General features: G+C 43.1%; 1 protein-coding gene and 1 pseudogene across 2 annotated transcripts in view; one reads left to right on the top strand and one right to left on the bottom strand.

The window, feature by feature from the left end:
• The window catches only part of Aff1 (ALF transcription elongation factor 1), a 214,939-nt gene that overhangs the window by 19,518 nt on the left and 170,439 nt on the right, over positions 1-24,982 (top strand). The window lies entirely within an intron of this gene.
• LOC138821152 (small nucleolar RNA U13) lies at positions 24,096-24,194 on the bottom strand (annotated as a pseudogene).

The following is a 24,982-nucleotide window of genomic DNA, read 5'->3' as shown; positions in this document are numbered from 1 at the left end:
GCAGGGACAACACCCAAGCCCAGAATTCAAGCCCTATGAACCACCAAAAAAAAAGTCTCACAGACTTTTCTGCCTGAACTGGATATGAACTGTGATCCTCAGATCTTAGCATCCTGAGTAGCTAGGATCACAGGCATGAGCCACTGGTACCAGCCCCCCTTAGTGTTTTTATTCAAGTTTACACTCTACCCCTTGAGCCATAACTTCACTCTGGGCTTTTAGATTGGTTAATTGAAGATAGAGTCTCTCATGGACTTTGCTGCCCAGGCTAGCTTTGAACCCTGATCCTCAGATCTCAGCCTCCTGAGTAGCTAGGCAGGCATGAACCCCCATCTCTGGGCCCCATTGTGTTTGTTTTTGTTTTTTTGTTTTCCCAGTCATGAGGATTGAACTCTCAGGCCTGGGTGCTAACCGTGAGGTATTTTTGCTCAAGGTTAGCACTCTACCACTTGGAGCTACAGCTTTATGTCCAGTTTTTAGGTACTTAATTGGAAATATGAGTCTCATGGCCTTTCCTGTCCCATCTGGCTTCAAATCAACATCCTCAGATCTCAGGCTCCTGAGTAGCTAGGATTAAAGACATGAACCACCAGCACCCGGCACATTGTTTTCATATGTGTCACTATTCAGACACATGCATTATCATTACTTTTCAGTTTTAGAATTTTTGTAGACCTTCAAATCTAATTGCATTTCAATTGATTCTCTCATCACTAGTTATTTGCAGAATTATTGTTGGCGTTGTTCTTTTGAACTCCTGATTTCATAGAATAGTAAGTGATCTTCCTAGGTTGTAGACAGGTAAAACTTAATGATATGAAGAACTTTGCATTTCAATTGTAGTTTTCCCCTTCTTTGTTCTTTTGATTTTTTTCTTTTTTCCTTCCCTCCCTTCTTTCTTTTCCTTCCCTCTTCCCCTTCTTCTCTCCCTCCCCTTTCTCCTTCCTTCCCCTACCCCCTCCTTACCTCTCTCCCTCCCTCCTTTCCTTCCTTCCTTCCTCCCCCCCTTTCTTTCTTTTTTTCTTTTTTTTTTGGGGGGGGTCAGGTCGTGGGGCCTGAACTCTGGGCCTGGGCATTGTGCCTCAGCCCTTCAGTTCAAGGCTAGCGCTCTACCACTTGAGCCACAGCACCACTTCCAGCTTTTTTTCTTTGTGCTTATGTGGTGCTGAGGAAGGGAACCCAGGGCCTCATGCATGCAAGGCAAGCGCTCTACCACTGAGCCACCTTCCCAGCCCCTATGGCTAACTTTTTGTTTGTTTGTTTGTTTTTGGTTCTAGTCCTGGGGCTTAAATTCAGGACCTGGGCATTTCCCCTGAATTTATTTTGCTCAAGGCTAGTACTCTACTATTTGAGACTGCCCCACTTCTGGCTTTTTTTTTTTTTTTTTTAATAGTTTAATAGAGATAAAAGTCTCACAGACTTTCCTACCCTAGCTGACTTTGAAACTTGATCCTCAGATCTTAGCCTTCTGAGTAGCTATCTAGGATTCAGAGGCATGAGCCACCAGTGCCCAGCTGAAGGCTAACTTTTTTAAGAAAAAGTTTCTAGGGGCTGGGAATATGGCTTAGTAGTAGAGTACTTGCCTAGCATGCATGAAGCCCTAGGTTAGATTCCTCAGTACCACATAAACAGAAAAAGCCAGAAGTGGTACTGTGGCTCAAGTGGTAGATGCTATCCTTGGGCAAAAGAAGCTCAGGGATCTGGGCCCTGGTGGCTCAACCTGTAATCCTAGCTTCTCAGGGGGATTGCAGTTCAAAGCCAGCCTGGGCAGGAACATCTGTGAAACTGTTATCTCCAATTAACCACCAGAAAACTGGAAGTGGTGCTGTGGCACAAATGGTAGAATACTTGCCTTGAGCTGAAGAGCTCAGGGACAGGCAACCTGGCCCAGAGTTTAGGCCCCATGACTGACTCCCCCGCCCAAAAAAAAAAAGAAGAAGCACAGGGACAGTGCTCATGTCCTGAGTTCAAGCCCCAGAACTGGCAAGAAAAGAAACTTTATTTATATTGCATCTAGTGTAATTTCTGGTGGAAAAAAATCGATTTTAATGGTTAAAAGCATAGTCAGTGAAAGATTTAAAAGTTTTTGAATTGTGTGTTTTCTGTTGTTGCTCCTTACTAAATGTAGAAGGGTAACTGCTCTTTGAAGTAATATTCTAACAATTACAGTGCTGATGCTTTTATGTCTCAATATTTAGTACAAGTCTATGTAAATGTTTAATTATGATAATTATTGACTCGTTTAGTCATCCAGAACAAAAAAAGCACACCAAAATCCCATGAAACTGGTCCACATTAGGATATATTTGGAAAGAAAATGTGTGCATTGACTGTGCCGCTCTAATTGCTCAGACTAAATAGAAGTCTCAGTATGAACTCCTACTTTGTTTAAAGCTATCAAAAGTCATCAGCATGAACAGAATATTAATGTGATGTGCAGGGACAATAATTTCCTTGATTCTTATAAATCTTAGGCTTATCCTATGATTTTCAGATTTATCTGTATTAGACACTATTAAATCTGAGCCTGCTTCTATTCTCCCCTTCCTCTGCTGCTTTTTCTTTAATTCTTTCAAAAAATTGTTATTGTACTATAACAGACTGAAAAGGATAGGCATTATTAGTTCAGTTCAGTGCATTTTTACAAAGTGAACACACTTGCAGAACAGATCAAGGGACTACAATGCCGGCTCTGCAGAGCCCTCCTGTCCTCTGCCGCCCCCCTCAGAGGTCAGCCCTGTTCTCCCTTTCCCCCATACACTTGCTTCCTCTAGTTTCAGTTTTATTTGAAAATAGTCCTAGAATACATATTCTTGTGTTTCTACTCCATTTTGTGTTTATATTATATTCCTTCTGTTCATTTAGCAAGTTAAAAATCTTTAATGTTTTGTATTAATATACAACTCTATTAGGACCAATATTAATTAGTTTTTCATCAAATTGTCATAGCCCAAGAGATAATACAACAAGCCTTACTGTGTATGTGTGTGTGTGAGAGAGAGAGACAGAGAGACAGAGATAGAGACAGAGACAGAGACAGAGAGTATCCAGGCCTGGGCACTGTCCCTTAGCTCTTCAGCTCAAGGTGAGCACTCTGCCACTTGAGCCACAGCACTACTTCTGGTTTTCTGGTGGTTAATCAGAGATAAGAGTCTCTTGTACTTTCCTGCCTGGGCTAGCTTTGAACTGTGATCTTCAGATCTCAGCCTCCTGAGTAGCTAGGATTACAGGAGTGAGCCACCTGTGCGTGGCCAGCTTTACTCTTTTGTGTATCTTCTTTTTTTTTTTTTTAATATATTTTTTTTGTCCAGTCGTGGGAACTGAACTCAGGGCCTGGGCGCTGTCCCTCAGCTCTTCAGCTCAAGGCTAGTGCTCTACAACTTGAGCCACAGCGCCACTTCCGGCTTTTTTCTTTTTGCTTATGTGGTGCTGAGGAATCGAACCCAGGGCCTCGAGCATGCAAGGCAAGCACTCTACCACTGAGCCACCTTCCCAACCCCTTTAGTGTATCTTCTTGATCCCATCTACCTTCTATTACCTTGGATTTTAATTTCAAATTACCAAGAATAATAACAGTCTTTTCAAATAGTTTTTGTTTGAGACAGGATCTTGTTGCAAAAGCCCAAGTTGGGCTTGAACTCAAGATTCTCCTGCCTCAACCCCCTGAGTACATCACCATGTTTGTTGGTTTTTCAAACTTTATTATCAATTTAAAGATAAAGCAAATGATAGGCATGGTGGTACAAGTCGGCCATAGAGTGGGGAGGCTGAAGCAGGAAGACCTTATGTTTGAGTCTAGCTTGAGCTACACATGGAGACGCTGTCTCAAAAAAGGAAGACAGGCACTGGGTAGCCCTCACAGGTATTCCTAGCTTCTCAAGAAGCTGAGTTATGAAAGGTTGTGGTTTGAAGCCAGCCCAGGAAGAAAAGGCTAAGTCACTCCATCCAAAATAACCAAAGGCTGGTTTGGAAGGAGTGATATTTTCCAAAAAGAAATGTACTCTTTTTGTTTGTTTGTTTGTTTGTTTGTTTGTTTGGGTCCAGTCATGGGGCCTGAACTCTGGGCCTGGGCGCTGTCCCTCAGCTCTTCAGCTCAAGGCTAGTGCTCTACCACTTGAGTCACAGCACCACTTCCGGGTTTTTTCTTTTTGCTTATGTGGTGCTGAGGAATCAAACCCAGGGCCTCAGGCATGCAAGGCAAGCGCTCTACCACTGAGCCAACTTCCCAGCCCTCTTTACCTCACTTATATAACTGCAACCTCTCAGTACATCACCTTCTTAACAACAACAACAAAATTTTTTTTTTTTTTTTGTCGGTCGTGGGGCTTGAACTCTGGGCTTGGACGCTGTCCCTCAGCTCCTCAGCTCAAGGTGAGCGCTCTACCACTTGAGCTACAGCGCCACTTCCCGTTTTCTGGTGGTTTATTGGAGATAGGAGTCTCATGGTCTCTCTTGCCCGGGCTGGCTTTGAACCGCTATCCTCAGATCTCAGCCTCCTGAGTAGCTAGGATTACAGGCGTGAGCCACCAGCGCCCGGCCAAAAAAATTAAAAAAAAAAAAAAGATTGGTCTGGAGATGTGGCTCATGTGGTAGAGGGCCAGCCCAGCAAGCAAGCCAGCCAGCCAAACAAGTACAAGATCCTGAGTTCAAACTCAAGTATGGGCAAAAACAACCCAAACAAAAACCCTAAACAAACAAAGAAAAACTTCACAACAAGTGATATCCTTCTTTCCTTCCTTCCTTCCTTCCTTCCTTCCTTCCTTCCTTCCTTTCTGTCTTTCTTTCGATTGGTCGTGGGATTTGAACCCTGGGCCTGGATGCTGTCCCTGAGCTCTTCAGCTCAAGGCGAGCACTCTACCACTTGAGTCACAGCACCACCTCTGGCTTTTTCTGCTTATGTGGTGCTAAGGAATTGAACCTAGGACCTCATGCATGCAAGGCAAGCACTCTACCACTGAGTCATCTTCCCAGCCCACAAGTGATATTCTTTACGTTACTCAGAAAGCAAATTAGGATCTCAGGGTTTCATTTCTGTGAAGTAAGTCAACCACTTGGAAAAAAAAGTTTGTATTCATAAGGGCAGATAAACTCTTGGGTCACGGGGCTAGGAAGGTGGCTCAGTGGTAGAATGCTTGCCTTTCATGCATGAAGCCCTGGGTTCAATTCTTCAGTACAACGTAAGCAGAAAAGGCCAAAGTGGTGCTGTGGCTCAAGTGGTAGAGAGCTAGCCTTGAGCTGAAGAGCTGAGGGACAGTGCCCAGGCCCTAGAGGTCGGGCCCCATGACCAACCAAAAAAAAAAAAAAAAAAAAAAAGAAGAAGAAAGAAAACTCTGGGATTACATTTATGCCACATTTAAAATTGCTTCATATTTTTGTTTGTTTGTTTTCCCTGGAGTTACTACCTATTTTTCTTTCTCCTTACTGAAAGAGAATGTACCTTTTGCATTTTATTAACATGTTCAACTTCTTACCCTTCTGTATCAATTGGTGAAAAATCTTCCCTCTTGGAATTAGAAAACTTAAGTTAATTCTTTCATTTATTTATTTATTTGTTGGTCCTGGGGCTTGAACTCTGGGCCTGGTGCTGTCCCTCAGCTCTTCAGCTCAAGGCTAGTTCTTTACCTCTTGAGACTCAGCACCACTTCTGGTTTTCTGAGTGGTTTATTGGAGATAAGAGTCTCACGGGACTTTCCTGCCCAGGCTGGTGTTGAACCATGATCCTCAGATCTCATCCTTCTGAGTAGCTAGGTTTACAAGTGGGAGCCACTGTTTTTGTTTTTTTTTTTTTGTCGGCCGTGGGGCTTGAACTCTGGGCCTGGGCGCTGTCCCTCAGCTCTTCAGCTCAAGGCCAGCGCTCTATTGCTTGAGCTACAGCGCCACTTCCGGTTTTCTGGTGGTTTATTGGAGATAGGAGTCTCACGGTCTCTCCTGCCCGGGCTGGCTTTGAACCTCGATCCTCAGATCTCAGCCTCCTGAGTAGCTAGGATTACAGGCGTGAGCCACCAGCGCCCGGCTGGGAGCCACTGTTGACTGCAAGTTAATTCTTTCATAATATGTACCAAACTTATTCCTCCTAATTGCCTCAGGTAGGTAATTAAACCCAGAGTAAAAAAGCTGCAGTAATTTGTGGGGAACGTTCCTTTGGTGGCTGGACAAAAACATGTTAGAATAAAACAAAAGCATGACAGCAGTTTTACTTCAGCCTGGAATTTCAGATGGATGACATGATTTAAATTTTGTCTTCTGCTACTATTAGGATAGGCACCTCTTACAGATGTTTTAGGATTGCTACTGATAAACTTGTAGTCCTTGGGAAGACTGAAGGGATTGCATTCTGTCAGCCCTGAATCACTGGGTAATATTGTAAGTGGACTGGAAAGCTCTTTTCTGCAGCAGTCTGAAGAGATGTTTAAAGCTCCTAATTGAGAAGAGTATTCAATTAGTGAAGAAGCTACAAGGTGTTGAGCAGATTAACATCTATTATATGGACAGCTTTTCTTTGTGTGAGTAAATCAAGGGACTATATTTCCAGATGCTTACTGCAGAGATTAGTGCTCTAGCTCACACTTACCTGAAATAGTGGTTGGCTAGGGCCTGGTAAATAATCCACGCCTGGAATTGTGAAACGAGAAACGGCGGTGCTTTCCTGTATTTTCAAAGTGGAGTAGTTTCAGGCCTGGTTTTCAAGCTTATAGGGAACACCATGTTTTCCTGTATTTTAGAAAATGGTTGCTCAATGGCAAGTATGTGTCATTGTCATACGAATCTTCAATGACTCATGCAAGTCTCCTGGGTTTAGAATGGTTTAATTTGGGGCTTGTTCCTGACCTTAGGGAAATTTTTTTTTGGAATTAGCTGTTTTCCAAAGGGCCAATTAAACTTATTGGAGGCAGGGGAGGGGGAGGTGGGGGGGAGAGAGATTAAACTACAGAAATAGTAATTTCCCACTAAAATCCATGTGGCCTGGAATCTTGGGCACAGTTGAGTTGGGCAGTCTGAATCTTGATCATGCAGAGACCTCTTTTCTGACAGGTTATATAGGCAAACTAATTAACTTTTAAAGCCTTGTTAAAATAGAAATAAGAAGAATGCACATAAAGTGCTTATCACAGTGCCGGGAACATCATAAACTTTGAGTAAATTATTAATTTCCAACTCAGGTGATGAGGGTAGAATGGTTGGTTTTAGCTGCCTTAATTTTCCTCCCTGGGAAAATGCTTTGTTTTGAGACTAGGCTTTGAATTGAAGGGATAAATTTCTTTGTGAGCTGCTCCAGGAATAGCATCTATAGAGAAACAGTGCACTTACTAACCTGACATATGGACACACTTAAAAGCTTTTCTTGTAGACCACTTTACATTTAATATTGTCTGTGGAACTGTCCTAGACTGCACAAAAAGAACTATAAGAAAATTTGGCAATCCAGGTGCTGGTGGCTCACGTCTGTAATCCTAGCGACTCAGAAGACTGAGATCTGAGGATCACAGTTTGAAGCCAGGAGAGCCTGAGACTCTTATTTCTAATTAGCCACCAGAAAATCGAAAGTGGCATTGTGCCTCAAAGTGGTAGAGTGCTAGCCTTGAGCAAAAAAGTTCAAGAAATGCCCAGGGCCTGTATTCAAGCCCCAAGTCTGACCAAAAAAAAAAGAGAGAAGAAAGAAAGATTTGCAAAGTACTATATATTCATTTGCAAATGGTGTAATCATCTTTAAAAACAATGGAAATTTAAATTGAGAAATTGTGATATAATTTAAATGGTGACTTAGGTATATACTACAATAATTGTAAATTTACTGTGCAATGATCACAATAGTTATTTTTTATTTTTTATTTTTATTTTTGGTCAGTCGTGGGGCTTGAACTCTGGGCCTGGGCACTGTCCCTCAGCTTTTCAGGACAAGGCTAGCACTCTACCACTTGAGCCAGAGTGCCCACTTCCTGCTTTTTCTGTTTATGTGGTGCTGAGAAATTGGACCCAGGGCCTCATGCATGCAAGGCAAGCACTATACCATTGAGCCACCTTCCCAGCCCAACAGTTAGATTTTAGAACATTCCCATTGCTCACTTCAGTGGAACTACTTGTTTACAGCTCAATCCCATTTCTACCCCTAATCTAACCAATTATTTGTATTAGTCACTAATTGACAATATTTTACCTCATCTGGACATTTCATTTAAGTGAACTCAGTTTATGGAGATTGTGAGTGGACTCTTTCACATAGCATAAGATTATCCAAGACCATGCATGTTGTAGCATATCTCAGTATTTCATTCCTTTAAAAAAATTTAAAGGGTTGGGAAGGTGGCTCAGTGGTAGAGTGCTTGCCTCTTATGCCCTGGGTTTAATTCCTCAGCACCACATAAACAGAAAAAGTGGGAAGTGGTGCTGTGGCTCAAGTGGTAGAGCACTAGCCTTGAGCTGAAGAACTGAGGGACAGCATCCAGGCAGAGTTCAAGCCCCATGACTGACCAAAAAAAAAAAAAAGATTTTTTCTTTTTATTGAATTTTAAAATAAATAAATAAAGAAATAAATTTTGCCAGTCTTGGGGCTTGAACTCAGGGCCTGGGTGCTGTCCCTGAGCTTCTTTTGTTCACGGTTAACACTCTACCACTTGAGCCACACCACCACTTTTGTTTTTTTTCTGTTTATGAGGTACTAAGGAATCAAACCCATGGCTTCATGCATGCTAGCAAGAACTGTACCACTAAGCCACATTCCCAGCCTTTTTTTATTTGTTTATTATTAATGTGGCACCAGTAATTGAACCCAGGGCTTCATGACTGCAAGGCAAGCACTCTACTACTAAGCCTAGGACTATTTAATTCCTTTTTATTGTCAGAAAATGTCACTGTGTAGATATCTTTTTTTTTCTTCTTCTGTTACTGGGCCTTGAACTCTGGACCAGGGCACTGTCCTGGGTTCCTTTTGCTCAAGGCTAAAATTCTACCTCTTAAGCCACAGCACCACTTCTGGGCTTTTGTGTGATTAATTGGCCATAAGAATCTCACAGACTTTCCTGCCTGGGCTGGCTTTGAACTGCAAACCTCAGATCTTATCCTCCTGAGAAGCTAGGATTATAGGTGTGAGCCACCACACCTGACATATCATCTTTTATTTTCATAAGTTGGTAGACATTTATGGTTCATCTGCTTTGTTCTGTTGTGAATAATGTTGCTTGTGTATCAGGGAGAGTAGATGTTAGAAGAATTGCTTATTTGTTAAAGTAGGTTAGAATCATCTTTAGATCGTTTTAGGCTCTCAAGTGGCCATGGTACAGTTTCATAATGGTTTACATGTGGCATGTTCTCTGCCTTTAGTCCTGTAGTATATTAATATTAATAATCAGAGGATTGGGAATTAGTATCTATATTAATTTTTAATATAATGAATACTGTCTAGGTAGCTGTTGTATAGTGAAACGTGTTGTGTAATGATATTTTACTCCAGATGATATGTAAGATAAATATGGAGTTGAACTGTTTTCAGATTCTATCATCTTGGTAGGGTAATGATCTGACTTTACTTCAATATCTGAATTCTGGTGACTTTCTGGGTAGCCTGAAATACAGAGTGATACCATATATGTTGACTTTTAAATGATTTTAAGATGTTGAGGGCAGTTCAAATGGTAGAGTACATGCCTACCAAGTACAAAACCGAGTTAAAAATTTAGTACCCTAAAACAAAACAACAAAGTAATGAAACTGCTGGATATCAGTGGCTCACATCTGTAATCCTAGGTCCTCAGGAGGCTGAGGTCTGAGGACTCCAGTTCACACCCATCCTGAGCAGGAAAGAATGTCTGTGAGGAGGGAGAGAGAGAGTATAAAATAGAGGTGTGGCTCAAATGGTAGAGCACTAGTCATAAGCAAAAAGCAATAGCTCTTGGGCTCTGAGCTCAATCCCCAGTTATCAGCACACAAAACAATGAAACAAAAACCAGCCAGGTGCTGGTGGCTCAGGCCTGTAATCCTAGCCACTAAGGAGGCTGAGATCTGAGGATCACGGTTCAAAGCCAGCCTAGGTAGAATGTCCCTGAGATTCTTTTTTTTTTTTTTAATTTTTTTTAATTTAATTTAATTTTATTTGAGAACATACTGTACAGAGGGGCTACAATTACATGGGCAGGATAATGCATACATTTCTTACCAAGCATTGCAGCCTCCTCCTTTGTTTACCCTTCACCTCCCTTCCCAGCCTCCCCCCTCCCCCCACAGTCCCTGAGATTCTTACCTCCAATAAACCACCAGAAAACTAGAAGTGGTGCTGTGGCTCAAGTGGTAGAGCACTGGCCTTAAGCTGAAGAGCTGAGGAACAGTGCCCAGGCCCAGAGTTGAAGCCCCATGACTGACAAAAACAAAAACAAAAACAAACAAAAAAACCTCTATCCTTTCTCTATTTTTTTTCTTCTCTTGCAAATCCCAGACATCTGTTCTTTCTCCTCCTGCATACTTTATGTTCATCTCTTTAAAAATGTGGTTGTTTCCTATGAAACCATACGCCATCATCATACCTAATAAAATTAACTTATTTATTTATTTATTTATTTATTTATTTGGTGGGGCTTGAACTCTGGGCCTGGACCCTGTCCCTGAGCTGTTCAGCTTAAGGCTAATGCTCTACCATTTGAGCCACAACACCACTTCTGGTTTTCTGGTATTTAATTGGAAATAAGAGTCTCATGAACTTTCCTGCCCAGACTAGCTTTGAACCACAGTCCTCAGATCTCAGCCTCCTGAGTAGCTAGGATTACAGGTGTGAGTCACCGGCGCCCGGCAGATTTATCTTATAGCTAGTTCAGATTCATACTTTTCAGGTGAGTTTTAAATGTCTTTAAAATTTTGTTTTTTTCAGTAATGGGGCTTGAACTTAGGGCCTGGGCATGATCCCTGAGGTCTTTTCCTCAAGGTTAACTAGAGCTCTACCACTTTGAGCCACAGCTCCACTTCAGTTTTCTGGTGGTTAATTGGAGATGAGTCTCATAGACTTTCTTTTCCTGGCTAGCTTTGAACCACAACCCTCAGATCTCAGCTTTCTGAGTAGCTATTCTTACAGGCATGAGCCACCAGCACCTGGCTTAAATGTCTATTAAAATGTTCTCTATCTTGCATCTAGTGAACCAAAGATTACATGTGGCATTGTTTTATCTCTAGGGTTTTAACCTGATCCATTACCTTATTGGTTTTCTCAGGTGGGGGCTGTGGGTTGGTTGGGGATGTACTGTTGAAGGGATGTCCCACGCTGAGGATTTGTGTGTTTGCATCCTGTTAGTGTATTTGACTAATTTCTGTGTCACAGGGGTTCTCAGCTGCTCATGGCTGGGGACAGCCCTCCACCCCTCACCACCATTATTTGGCCATGTCTGGAGGAATATTTGGTTACCACAGTCCAGAGGGGAAAACCAGGGATGCTACCTATTAAGCATCCCCAACCACAGAGGTTTGTCTGTCTGCCTTTAAATGTCAATAGTGTTGAGGTTGGGAAATCCTATGGTTCTATAGCCTTGCATTTCTTGAAAAATGGAAGTTAACTCTCTGGTTAGAGTCAAGATGAGTGTTTTTGCTTGACATAGTTTGGTAATCTAGGAATGCCTATGTCTTTCCCTCTCCGCACTACATGGGATTGAACCGAGGATCTCCTGCATGCCAAGCCCAGCCTTTTACTACTGAATTCTGCACCCTAGTCACATGAACTTAAAAAGAAAATTTAATTTAAAATATTTACTTAAAAGAACTAAACCCTTCACACTGGGTACTATCCTGTTTTTTTCCACAACCGCATCATACTTTTTAGATACCTAAAGAACTCTACATTCTCTTTCCTTGTTAAACTTACTTAATACTTCATGAAGATGGGGGGAAGTGGGTGCTTTTTGACCCTCTGGTTAGAACGATTGAACCTTTGTCCTGACCAAGTGAAGGTGCTGGTACACTCTTTGCTTTGGAGAAAATTGCATAGTTGGCTCAAGGGAGCAACATTTAACTTATAACTGTTAAGGCAGCTTGGGCTTTCTATGAAAGTGCAAAGGAGAGAAAGTCATTCCAGATGGGATGGTTTAAACAAGAGGTTGCTTTTCTTATGTGATGGGATTGGGGAAAAAGTCATTCTTGGCAAAAGAACCAAGTGAAGGTAGGGAATGCATTAGGGGTGTTCTGGGAACTTTTTTTTTTTTTTTTAAGAAATGTCTTAAAGGCAGCTTTCTCCCCAGTCTCCGATAAATAACTGGAAGGAAAGGCAATGAATTTTTTTTTCTGACAGTTGGTTCTTACAGGGGGCCAGGGATTCGTTTGCAAATGAAAGGCCTGCTGTTGGAATAGTTGAAATCACAATGGGCCCTGACTCTTTTCACATCAAAGTGTAAAAGAATCTCCAGGGGTGATAAATGAGAGCTGCTGGACTCATTACTTGTAAACAAAGCTGAGAGATGACCTCTAAATTTTTTTTAATTAAAAGAAAACAGGGTTTCCTAGTGGTGAGTGTGGGGTTGCTCCTCGGTTGAATTTTGACTCCTTACCCTAGGTTAGATCTTTGTTAAAGTTACCCGTGGGCCAGCCCAGATTCTTAAAAACTGGGGGAAACACTCCCTGTCCAGGATTGAGAATGAGAGTGTGGAGTTCACAGTGACAAACAGCAGGGTAGGCTTTCTGAGTTCGGCTATACTGGGAGCTTAGACCCCCACCCCCACGCCACCCCCACCCCCACCTCTACTTCCTTTTTTTCTAACATCAGGGGGGAAAACTTGTTATTTTTTAGGTGGTTGATTTTTTTTAAAAATTAACTTTTTATTTTTGGCTCATACTGGGGCTTGAACTCAGGGCAGAGGCATTGTCCTTGAGCTTTTGAGTGCTTGAGCCACAGCTCTATTTCTGGCCTTTTGTGGTTAATTGGAGATAAGAGTCTTCCGGCCTTTCCTGACCTGGCTGGCTTTGAACCTTGATCCTCAGACCTCAGTCTCCAGACTGGCTAGGATTATGGATGTGAGCCACCAGCCTATTTTTGGCGGTGGGGGTGGGGTGGCGTGGGGTGTTGGTACTGGTACATAAACTCAGGGCCTTGCATGCTTGCTTGGCTTTTTCATATAAACCTAGTGGCCTATCACTTGAATCACAGCTCTACTTCCAGCGTTGTGGTGGTTAACTGGAGATTTAAAAAAGTTTTGTGGACTTTACTGACTGGTTGCCTTTGAACTGCAATCCTCAGATCTCAGCCTTCTGAGTAGCTAAGATTATAGGCCTAAGCCACCAGTGCACAGCTAGGATGTGATTTTAAGAAAAGTCTTTCCATTTTATAAAAGAAGTCCAATGACACTTGACCTTACAATTAAGTTTTCACTTAAAGTTTGAAGCAGAATTCTTTTTATGTCTGTAGTTTACAGGGCTTTCGCATACAATCAAAATCTTTATCCAAACTATAGTATTTGAACTATAGTTCAATAGTATAATATTGAGAGCAGCTCTGAATTAAGACTTGGGAACTGCTGTTCAGATTCAACTCTGATGATTCACCTTCTAGTAGTTATATGCTTTTCTCCAAGTTTTAAATTCCTCATCCAGTTTATCTCCCACTGTTATTTCCCTGGTGGGCTCCGTTGTTAGAATCTCTGTTTTGGTCAGATTTTAAACAACCTCAGGTCAAAGCCTCCCCTCTTCAGAGTTCCAAAGTGGAACCAGTAAGGCTCTGCTTGCTTGCCCAAGAATTCTAACCTGTTTACTGCCACCACCACCTGTTTACTGATCACTATCCCAATGTTTGGTGATCATTTCTGAGTGTGACTTGAGAAAGGAGCAAGGTTCACAGCTAGAGGAGCAGGAAATCAGTGTGTGTGTGTGTGTGTGTGTGTGTGTGTGTGTGTGTGTGTGTGTGTGTGTGTGTGTGTGTGTGTGTGTGTGTGTGTGTGTGTGTGTGTGTTGGAGGGCCTCCATCTGCTGTGGGCTCCACTATAGGTGAGGGAGCTTTCCGGACCTTCCAGCCCCGTTGATATTAGAATGAGGGGATGTGGGAGATCTCATACTGCTTAACCATGCTTTCCAGTACAACACTTCCACTACAGATGCCAGAATAGAGCTCTATTCCCTTTCTGCCATCCTCCTCTTTCTGTTCTTCCACTTCTCCCTCTCTCCTGATCACCTTTCTCTCTCTATACCTCTCTCTCTTCTTCCTTCCCTCCCTCCCTTTCTCCAGTGCTGGGGATCAAATTTAGGACCTGGTTCCTTCCTGTGTGCATGCTAGGTAAATAAATATTCTACCACTATGCTACAGCCTCCAGCCTTAGAGCAGCTAGTATTTAATGGGCAGGGTAAGACTCAGCTAAGCTTTGATCAATGGAAGATCTATCAAGCTAGCTTCCTTCTGTCTCAGCTTTCCAAGTCCTCAACCCCTGTATCACATTGTTTGGTAGAAGCTGGTGACAGGGGAGTCCTTTCAGGTCTGATTTGACATTCTGAGCCTTGGGCCAGATTCTCTGGAGCTGACTCCAGGAGTTTCTTCCCTGATGCTTTAAGGGGGCATCAGTTAAAAGTAGTTCCTTGGAGAGCTTCCCTTAGCATGGCCATTGTAGAGAAATGTGCATCTTCTCCAGTGAAAGAACAACGCCCAGGAGATGAGTATGGGAGGTGCTGGAGGTGACTAATGAGCCATATGGCAGGAAACAGATTAAAAGATTAGTTAAATAAAAAAAATAGTAAAGGATAGAGACAGTGCCCATCCTCGGTGAGAATCTGCCCAAGGCACCTCTGTGAGCGCTGTTTTCCAGCCCTGTGTGAGATGATTTGTGCTGTTTTGAGAGCACATTGTGGTTGGTGCAGCCTCTCACAGATGTCAGGTGGTGGCCCTGTTGATAAATCAGCCTCTCAGAACCGTTAGCAGTTGTTGCAGTTCTCGTTTTTAGATTATCTTTCAACATCCTGCTGATACATTTTCCTCCAGTGAGCATTTGATGGTGAGATAGGCAACCACGCTGAATTTAAGAATGGAAGAATGTCCAAAAAGGACAGTGTGTTTCTCAATAGTCTATAAAGGATGACACCAGAGAGTTAAGACAAAGAGAATGGGCAGGCTATTTGGAATAGTTCTGGACATGACTGTGATTTTTCCCTTCTCATGTCCTTGACCTATGGTAGTGCCAATGGGACAATGTTACTTGTTCCCTGGAGCCTATCCCTTACTTTCCACCTGGAAAAGCAGTCTGACTAATTTCTTTGGGTGTATGTGTTTGCGGGAGTTGCTTCAAAACCAGTTAGATCTTGGTTTGAATTCTAGCCCCACTAGACCTGAAATGCTAGGGCTTACCCTTTTCAAACTCTTAATATGTTTATGCAAGAATAATAATGAAGATTAAATATGTGTGAATGTATATATATATATATATACACACACACACACTTATATGTATATGCACACATGCACGTGCGCGCACGCACGCACATGCGCACACACACACACACACACACACACACACACACACACACACACACTCCAAATGGTGGGGCTAGTGTTTAATAAATATTACTTCCCTTTCCTGTTGGCCCACTTAAAAATTTTTTAAAAAATTATCTGTAAGTAGTCATACAAAGAAGTTCCCATTCTACAAAACAGTATGTAAATACCAGGTGTCTGTTTAATAAATATTTCTTCCCCTTCCTGTTGGCCCACTTTTGATAATTTGTAATTTTAGAGCCTGGGGAATTTGAATTTTATGATATTCCTAAAATGACTGACTGAGGGTTTAAAAAATTTGGGCTTGGGCTGGGAAGGTGGCTCAGTGGTAAAAGTGCTTGCCTTGCATTCATGAGGCCCTGGGTTCAATGCCTCAGTACCACATACACAGATAAAGCCGGAAGTGGCGCTGTGGCTCAAGTGGTAGGGTGCTAGCCTGACTGAAGAGCTGAGCGACAGCACCCAGGCCCAGAGTTCAGGCACCATGACCAACAAAAAAAAATAAAAATAAAAATAAATAAAAAAGAGCATTTAAAAAAAATTTAAAAAAATTTGGGCTTAATATAGAGGGTGGAAGCAGCTCTTAATGACAAGCTCCAATCAACTGATTATGAGTCAAATTTTCATTTGTTGTTATAAAACTTATAGGAAAAGTTGGGGTGATTTATTTATCTTATTACTTTTGGTGCTAGAGATTGAACTTAGAGTCATGAACATACCAGGCAAGCATTGCAACATTGAGCTGTAACTCGGGGCCCCGAGTTTGGGTGATTTAAAATGGGAGGTAGCTCAATGAATTAATTTTGCAGTGAAAATTTTATTTCACGTGTCCTGTTAAAAAGTTATTTTAAGTTTTTTGACCTGGTTCTGAGGCTTGAACTCAGGGCCTGAGCGCTGACTCTGACTGAGTTCCCAAATTTTCATACTGTGACTTGGAATCACAATTCTCAGATCTCAGCCTCCTGAATAGCTAGGGCCTGGCTAGAATGATATATTAAGATGTGGATAACAGAAAATTAGCATTTACATAATAACACCCCTCTCTCTTTGTGTGCCAGTACTATGGTTTGAACTCGGGGCCTGTGTGCTTTCTTTTAGCTTTTTCTTTTGCTAAAAAATATCTTTAAGTAGTTGTATGAAGGGGTTACTATTTTCCTTAGCATTTTCTCTCCAGGCTGTTATGTGAATCACAGCTCTACTTCTGGCTTTAAAAAAAAAAAAAAGGGTTAATTGGAGGTAAGAGTCTTATGGATTTTCCTGCCTGGAGTGGCTTTTCACTTGAGTTGCTTGGATTACAGGCATGAGCCACTAAGACCTACTTTGCTTGCCTGCCTGCCTGCCTTCCTTCCTTCCTCCCTTTCTCCTTCCTTCCTTCCTCCCTTTCTCTCTCCTTCCTTCCTTCCTTCCTTCCTTCCTTCCTTCCTTCCTTCCTTCCTTCCTTCCTTCCTTTCTTTCTTTCTCTTTCTTTCTTTCTCTCTTTCTCTCTTTCTTTCTTTCTTTCTTTCTTTCTTTCTTTCTTTCTTTCTTTCTTTCTTTCTTTCTTTCTTTCTTTCTTTCTTTCTTTCTTTCTTTCTTTCTTTCTTTCTTTCTTTCTTTCTCCTATCCTCTTTTTTGTGTGTGTGCTGGTCCTGAAACTTGAACTCAGGGCCTGGGTGCTGTTGTGAGCTTTTTGCTGAAGGATAGTGCTCTACCACTTGAGCCACAGCTCCACTTTTAGCTTTTTGGTGCTAAGGGGAGATAGGAGTCTTACAGTCTTTGCTGCTGCAACTGGCTTCAAACTACACTCCTCAGATCTCAGCCCCCTGAGTAGTTAGGAATATAAGCAAGAGCCACTGGCACCTGGCCTTGCTTGCCTTCTATTTATTTATTTAGCCAGTCCTAGGGCTTGAACTCAGGGCATGGGCACTGTCCCTGAGCTACTTTTGCTCAAGGCTAGCTCTCTACCACTTGAGCCACAGCACCACTTCTGGCATTTTCTGTTTATGTGGTACTGAGGAATTGAATTCAGGGCTTCATGCATGCTAGGCAAGCATCCTACTGCTAAGCCATATTCCCAACCTTTATTTATTTATTTATTAAATTTTTTTTCCCTGCTCAAGTCTGGCTCTTTACTACTTGATCCACAACTCCACATTTGGCTTTTTTCCCCCCTGGTTAACTGGAGATAAGAGTCTCTGGGATTTGTCTTCCTGGGCTGGCTTGTAATTATGATCCTCAGATCTCAGCCTCCTGAGATCTCAGCCTCAGAGTGAGTCACTGACATTGGCTCCCCTTTTTATTTTTAAGTAAATACAAATCATATATTTCCTTCAGGCTTGTTTATATTGTTCTCAGTATAATCCAGGATTTATTCATTCATAAGTTTGTGGGAGCTTTCAGTGTGAAAAAGAAGAAAGGGACAGGAGAGTGGTTGGGGATTGCTCCTGGGGTAGGAGGGAAGGGTCAGAGACAGTTCCCTTTGGAGCTCAGGCCAGAGCTAGAGTCCTTACTATGGAGAGTTCTGGCCCTCACATGTTTTTCATAGAATACTTGCTTTTCTTTTCAAAGCTTTTGCCTGGTCCAGTGCTGCATTTTAATCTCATGAGGACCTTATAAGGCAGATGACGCTAGAATTTCCATATGTGTTTTAAAGAGGTCCTGTAGTTTGCCCATAATCCTGGGCTGAGTAATAAAAAGGCTTCTCAACCTGGAATGAGTTTCCTCTCCTTCCCCAGCCCTCCAGTCTGCAAAAGTCTTACTCATTCTTTAACATTCAACAGAAACATCACCTTGTTTAATGTTCTGGTCACACAGGAAATTCATTGCTCTCTTGGCCACTTCCCACTTCATCTCCCCGCTCTTAGCTTGCCCTTTTGGAAGCTGGGTGCTGCGAAGAGTTCTTTACCATGAGCACTGTGGAACTCTTTGTCAGCAGAGGGTGCCGGAGGGACCTTGCTCACTTAGGATGGGCCTCTTGTTGATTCTGGTTACTGCTTTTTCTTGTCCCTATTTGTCCATGCAAGCATGTACACTTGCCTGCATATGTATGTGCATACAAGTATGTAGATCCATTGCTATTCTGCCCAGCAGGATCCTCAAAGCATGGGGTCCCTTGGCAACCTTGCAGCCCTGTGACCCCCACTTTGGGGCCTCCCATTGCAGCCAAGGAGCATACTCCAGGCTTCATGCTGAGAGAGATGTTAAGCTTCTGTGTACCTGCCAATCAGCCCTGGCTCACCTATAATTCCAGTTGTCAACTTTTCAGTGAACTTCTCTGTTGTTCAATGGGCTGCTTCCTTTCCTTAGCCAATGAAATTTCAACTCTAGTTTTGGGGAGGGGACCTCCTCTCAAAGTTCATCCTTCAGCCGGGCACTGGTGGATCATGCCTGTAATCCTAGCTACTCAGGAGGCTAAGATCTGAGGATCTCAGTTCAAGGCCAGACTGGGCAAAAGTCCGTGAGACTCTTATCTCCAATAAACCACTCAGAAAACCAGAAGTGGCGCTGTGGCTCAAATGGTAGAGCACTAGCCTTGAGCTGAAGAGCTGAGGGCAGCACCCAGGCCCAGAGTTCAGGTCCCACGACCCTCCAAAAAAAAGAAAAAGAATAAGTTCATCCTTCCTTGGGTACCTTCTCCCAGTCTTTAGAGTACCTTCAAAAGTTCTCTGTCTTTCGTTCTCTCTCTCTCTCTCCCCCCCTCTCCCTCCCTCCCACCTTTCTTTCTTCCCCCCTCTTTTCTTCTCCCATCACTGAAGCTTGAACTCAGAGCCTGGGCATTGCCCATTAACCTTTTCACTCAAGGCTGGTACCCTAACAGTTGAGTTACAGCTCCACACTTTTTGCTGGTTAGAGATAAAGTTTCATGGACTTTCCCATCTGGGTCAGTTTTGAACCTCAATCCTCAGACCACAGCCTCCTGCGTGGCTAGGATTAAAGCCATGAGTTGCTGGTGCCTGGCCTGTTCTTCTTTTTCTTATTCTTTTTCTTTCTTTCCTTTTATTTTTCCTCTCCTGCTGGCCATGGGGCTTGAACTCAGTGCCCAGGCATTGTCCCTGAGCTCTCTTTGCTCAAAGAGTGCCATTTCCAGTTTTCTAATGGTTAATTGCAATTAAGAGTCTCATGGATTTCCTGCCTGGGCTGGCTTTGAATGGCAATCCTCAGATCTTAGCCTTCTGAGTAGCTGGGATTACAGGCGTGAGCCTGTAAAAAAAAGTAAAGTATTCTTTACTTTTTCTATAGTTATTCTCATTATAGTTTATACTTCTCACATTATTTATTTCCTTCAACGCCACATCTCTCTAAATGGTAAACAGCTTTTGTACCAGAGACCAATTCCAGCCTTCAGCAGTATCCCTGTGTGTGACTAATAAGCAGCAGTAAACGAGGGATGTGGCATAGGAGCCACTGCCATAGATGGATGGAGGGGGAGTGATTCGAGGATTCTGTAATAGTTATTTGTTTGATCTTTCTTGGTAAAACAACTCAAGTTATTGTTCTCTTCTTAATGGGTTAACTTGGTATTTCTTTGAAAGCTGGATGAGTGTGGTGACCGTTACTTCTTGTTGACCCAACTGTTGAAAACTGTTTTCAGCCATTTATATAAAGTCTTCAGAATTGTGTGAACAGTGATTTAGTGCTACCTGTTTGTCTTCATTGCCCTTTCCAAAACAAATTGCTGTAAAGTACAGGCAAGCCTCATGGCCAGTCATGCCTGACAGTTATCTGTGCTTTACTTTTCAGGCTCATTTGTCATTGTCATCTCACAGCTGCATTTTTGTCTGTTTAGCCAGTGTATGTGACTTACGTTAATATTCAGACCTTAGCAAGTTTGCCACGTTTTCTTTTGTCAGCCCATGAGCAAAAGACAAGTGAAGGGCATAGTCTATAGAGGAATTTCTCCTCTGTTGGGCATTCTAAGCCTGTACCTAGGAAAGCATGGTAAATCCAAACCCAGGAATAATGTCTGTATTCGTGCATGCATGTGTGTGTGTGTGTGTGTGTGTGTTCACGTGCACATGTGTGTGTGTGCATGTGCATGCACGTGCGCCCGTGTATGTGTGAGTGGGTATCCATGTGTGTGTGTGTGTGCCAGTAGTGGGCTCAAACTCAGGACCTAACATTCTTGCTTAGCTGTTTCATTCAGGTCTGGGGCATTCTCTACTACTCGAGTCCCATGTACACTTTCAGCTTTTTTTTTTTTTGCTAATTAATTGGAGATAACAATCTCATGGACTTTTCTGCCTGGGCCGGCTTTGAACCTGGATTCTCATATCTCATCCTTCCGAATAGCCAGAATTATAGATGTAAGCCGCTAGTGCCCAACTAGTGTGTGCATTTTGAAGGTATTTGCTTCATATTGGTTCACAGAGCAAATGACTGGTAGTATGGTCATCGGGCTGAAGGACATCTGTTTTGGATTCTAGGGTTATTTGGTATAGTTACTCCAGACCTGGCAGAATTTGCTGACTGTAGGTTTCCCTTCTCACCAGGTTCTTGTCAGTGTTTGTTTGTCACTGCCCTGTTCCTCCTATCTTCCCCACCCCCACTAATTCTCTTTTGTAAAGCATATGAGGATAAGATACATTAAACCTCACATTTCACAAAACTAGAGGGTAAGTGTATGAATGAAAGTAATTTCTACCTCCTTTCAAAAGGACTCACATTCCTTGAGTCTAGAGTGGAGTGTGGGTTGGGTGTGTTATACTCTCCCCATCTGTCCAAGGCAATAGTTTCTGTAATAAGCTAATGACTTGGAAATCTGAGAAATATGCAACTTTCTTGAAACCTATGCAGCCCTAAAAACAGGTGCTGTATTCCGATTCAATGCATGCTGAACACTAGGTGAAGTGTGTTGAATTTTAATCACAGTATGCTCAACTCTTCCTTCCTCTTGATTGGTGGGCTATATCTTGGCTTCTTATTCTGATCAAGTCCTTACAATTTCTTCCAGAACTTCCTTCTTGATTACAGCAGTCATCTCTCTGTTCTTGACTTCCTTCCTTCTTTCCCTACAGATTTTTTTTTTTTTCTGGCCACCTCCAGTGGGTGTTTCCATTTCTGGATTTCTAAACCAAGGCTGCTTCTAAAATACCATCATCTCCTTCTGTATGTGCCTCTACCCTCTAAATGTCGATCATGGTCTCTTCATCCTAATTTTATACTTCCTCCCCCTCTTTTACTTGCTAGGAGAGAGGCTTCATTATGCTAGGATGTTCCCTATGCAGTCATTTTGCTTCTTTATTCCCTGGCCTCAGTCTCCAATTTGCAAGATTCATCTCATCTCCCAACACACCTATTCTTCCACCAGCCCTGCTGCCTGATTAGGTACAAGGTCTCACAAGTCCGTGTACAGGCTTTTGTCTTCAAGTACCTTTCCTTGGTTTATGCTTTTCTTGCCTTCCCTGCTTCACCTGTGCTTTTCTTCATCTGTCAGCCATGTTTGGGAAGTACAGGGCTTTATAGGCTGTAAAGATGCAAATTTCTTGCAGGAAGAATAGTCTAGGCAGAGAATAAACACTCATTTATGAGTGAGTTGATATTAAGTAGTCCCCAAAAGAGCTGGAAAGACCAAATGGGTCTTCATAATTCCCAGAAATTGTGGAAGAGGATTTGTTGGATGGGTAAAAGGGACCATCAAGAATAAGTCCCCTTTTTAGTCAGGCACCCGTGGCTCACGCCTGTAATCCTAGCTACTCAGGAGGCTGAGATCTGAGGATCATGGTTCAAAGCCAGCCTGAGCAGGAAAGTGACACTCTTATCTCCAATAAAAACAGTAGAAAACCAGAAGTGGTGCTGTGGCTCAAGTGGTTGCTTTGAGCTGAAGAGCTGAGGGACAGAGCCCAAGCCCAGAGTTCAAGTCCCATGATGGACCAAAAAAAAAAAAAAAAAAAAGATTAAGTCCCCTTTAGTAGGGATGAAGCCAGGGCCCCAGGCATGATAGGTAAGCCGCCTTTCTACAACTGCTCTCCCTCCTTGTCCCTGGAGCTTTACTGAATAGTCCAAGCTTAGGAAAATTGTTGCCAGTGGAGAGTCAGATAGTCCATTGGTTATCTTAAGGCTGGAGCTCTCCAGAAGTGAAGGGTGGAGCTTAAGACACTCATTTATTCAGTAAAAAAGGAATCTCATGGGCTGGAGTTTCTCTAGGGAGTGAGAAGATCAGAGTGATTAGGAAGAGCTAAGTAGCAACTTAGTGGCAACTAAGTAGCCAAAAAGCGGCAGAAGGCTGAGAAGTTGCTGAGAAGGAAATGAGGTGTAGCCCAGTGCCACAACACTTACTATCCTTTGCATGGGGGTGGGGTGGGGGGCAGTAAAAAGGGGAGAGGAAACAGCTGGGAGCCAGTGGCTCATACCTGTAATCCTAGCTACTTGGGAGGGCCGAGATCTGAGGATTGAGGTTCAAGGCCAGCACAGGCAGGAAAGTCCACCAGACGACAACCTCCCCCTCCTCCTCCTCCTCCTCCTCCTCCTCCTCCTCCTCCTCCTCCTCCTCCTCCTCCTCCTCCTCCTCCTCCTCCTCCCCCCCCTCCTCCCCCCCTCCTCCCCCTCTTCCTCCTCCTCCTCCTCCTTCTTCTTTTGCCAGTCCTGGAGCTTGAACTCTGAGCCTGGACGCTATCTCTGAGCTCCTTTCACTCAAGGTTTTGAACGGTGATCTTCAGATCTCAACCTCCTGAATAGCTAGAATTATAGGCGTGAGCCACCAATTCCCGGCTCATGAGACTCTTATCCCCAATTAACCACCAAACAACTGAAGTGGTGCTGTGGATAAATGGATAGAGTGCTAGCAAAAAAAAAAGTCAGGGACACTGCCCAGGCCCTGAGTTCAAGCACCAGGACCACCCCCCCCCCCACACACACACCACATATACATACACACACACACAGAGGAGGAGGAGGAAGAAGAGGAGGAGGAGGAGGAGGAGAAAAGGTATGTGGAGAGGAAAATCAAGGAGCACACTACTTCACTAGTGTGGGAGTATGGGGAACATTAAATACTGTCAAGCTCCCATCTCTTCTGTGAAAACTTCCTCCCTGTCTATAGGCAGTGATGCTCCTGCTCCTCAAAGACAACCTTTTAGCTGGATGAAGTGGCTTAAACATATAAACCTAGCTATGTGGGAGATGAGATCCAGGGATCATGAAGAGGCCAGCCTGAGCAAAAAAGAAGTCATGAGATTCTGTCTCAAGTAGTAGCTGAGCCCAGTGTCACATACCTGTCATCCCCAGTGACACAGGGAAGCATAAGTAGGATCACAGCTCAGCCATAAAGTAGAATGCTAAACCACCATTATGAAAAGGGACTGGAAGCATGGCTTAAGTGGTAGTAATAAAGTAGCTGTTTTCCAAGTAAGGCCCAGAGTTCAATATCCAGTACCACTGAAACAACAACAATAAAAAATTTGCAAACTATTTGTGTTTATTTGTTTTTACTTATGGTGCCAGTAATGGGACTTGAACTCAGAGCCTGAGTGGTATTCCTTAGCTTTTTCCACACTAGGCTGACACTCTACCACTTGAGCCACTGCCCTTTCTGATTTTTGGTGGTTAATTAGAAATAAGTGTCTCAGGACTGTCCTTCCTGGGCTGGCTTAGAGATGTAATCCTCAGATTTCAGCCTCCTGAATAGCCAGGATTACAGACATGAACTATCAGCACCTTCCAAGACATAACTTTTTTTCCCCTATGTCACATGGGTAATGTGCCCACATCATAACAAGATTTGAGGAAAGCATATGTCACAAGTGTGTGAAAACCCAATCATGCTTATGATCTAGAAAAGGACCACATCTTCCTTTCTTTCTCTTTTGCCTCTCTCTCTCTTTCTCTCTCTCTCTCTCTCTTTCATCAGTTGTGAGGCTTGAACTCAGGGCTTGGATGCTTTTCTCTGAGCTTTTCTTTGCTCAAGGCTAGCCCTCTCCACTTACATTTTCTCAGTGGTTTGCATGATTTTGTGTGTGTGTGTGTGTGTGTGTGTGTGTGTGTGTGTGTGTGTTTGTGCCTGTGTGCACACGTGCGTGCGTGCATGTGTGTGCACGCGCGCACATGCGTGCTTCTCATTCTGGCATTCCTTTCTTGCCCTTTGTAGACAATTTTACACTCACAATGACACAAATATGATATTCATCTGCACTTGGTTTTTTTTATGATGGTCAGAGATGTCCAGAATACAACTTTGATGATCTATCATAGGGTCTTACACTGAGGGAGTATGGGAAATAGCAGCTCTTACAAAAATAAGCTGGCCAGTGGGTGGTAGGTATGCTATGAGGAAAGATTTACGAGCAACATCCTGTTCTGGAATCCCTGCTGGGGATGGGAGATGGGGAGAGATTGCTATATAAATCATGGAGGCAGCTGAGGGTCTGGGCTAACCCTTTCTGGAATCTTCTGTACAGCACTTGGGTGAAGGAGAGTAAGTCCCACTTACCGTAACCACATGTAGGGAGATGAGGAGTGGTGCTGGGTTGGAGGGCCAGCCATCATGTATATACAAGGCAGCGATAGCACAGTGGGCTTAGAGTCATCAGTAGTTGGTGAATTGTAAAGAGAAAAGAAGAGATGGGCCATTTG

The sequence above is a fragment of the Dipodomys merriami genome, unplaced genomic scaffold (assembly GCF_024711535.1).
Source record: "Dipodomys merriami isolate MVZ:Mamm:240054 unplaced genomic scaffold, mDipMer1.0.p SCAF_9, whole genome shotgun sequence".
Classification (NCBI taxonomy): Eukaryota; Metazoa; Chordata; class Mammalia; order Rodentia; family Heteromyidae; genus Dipodomys; species Dipodomys merriami.
The sequence above is the reverse complement of the archived record's forward strand: the minus strand, read 5'-3'. Positions and strand labels throughout refer to the sequence as shown.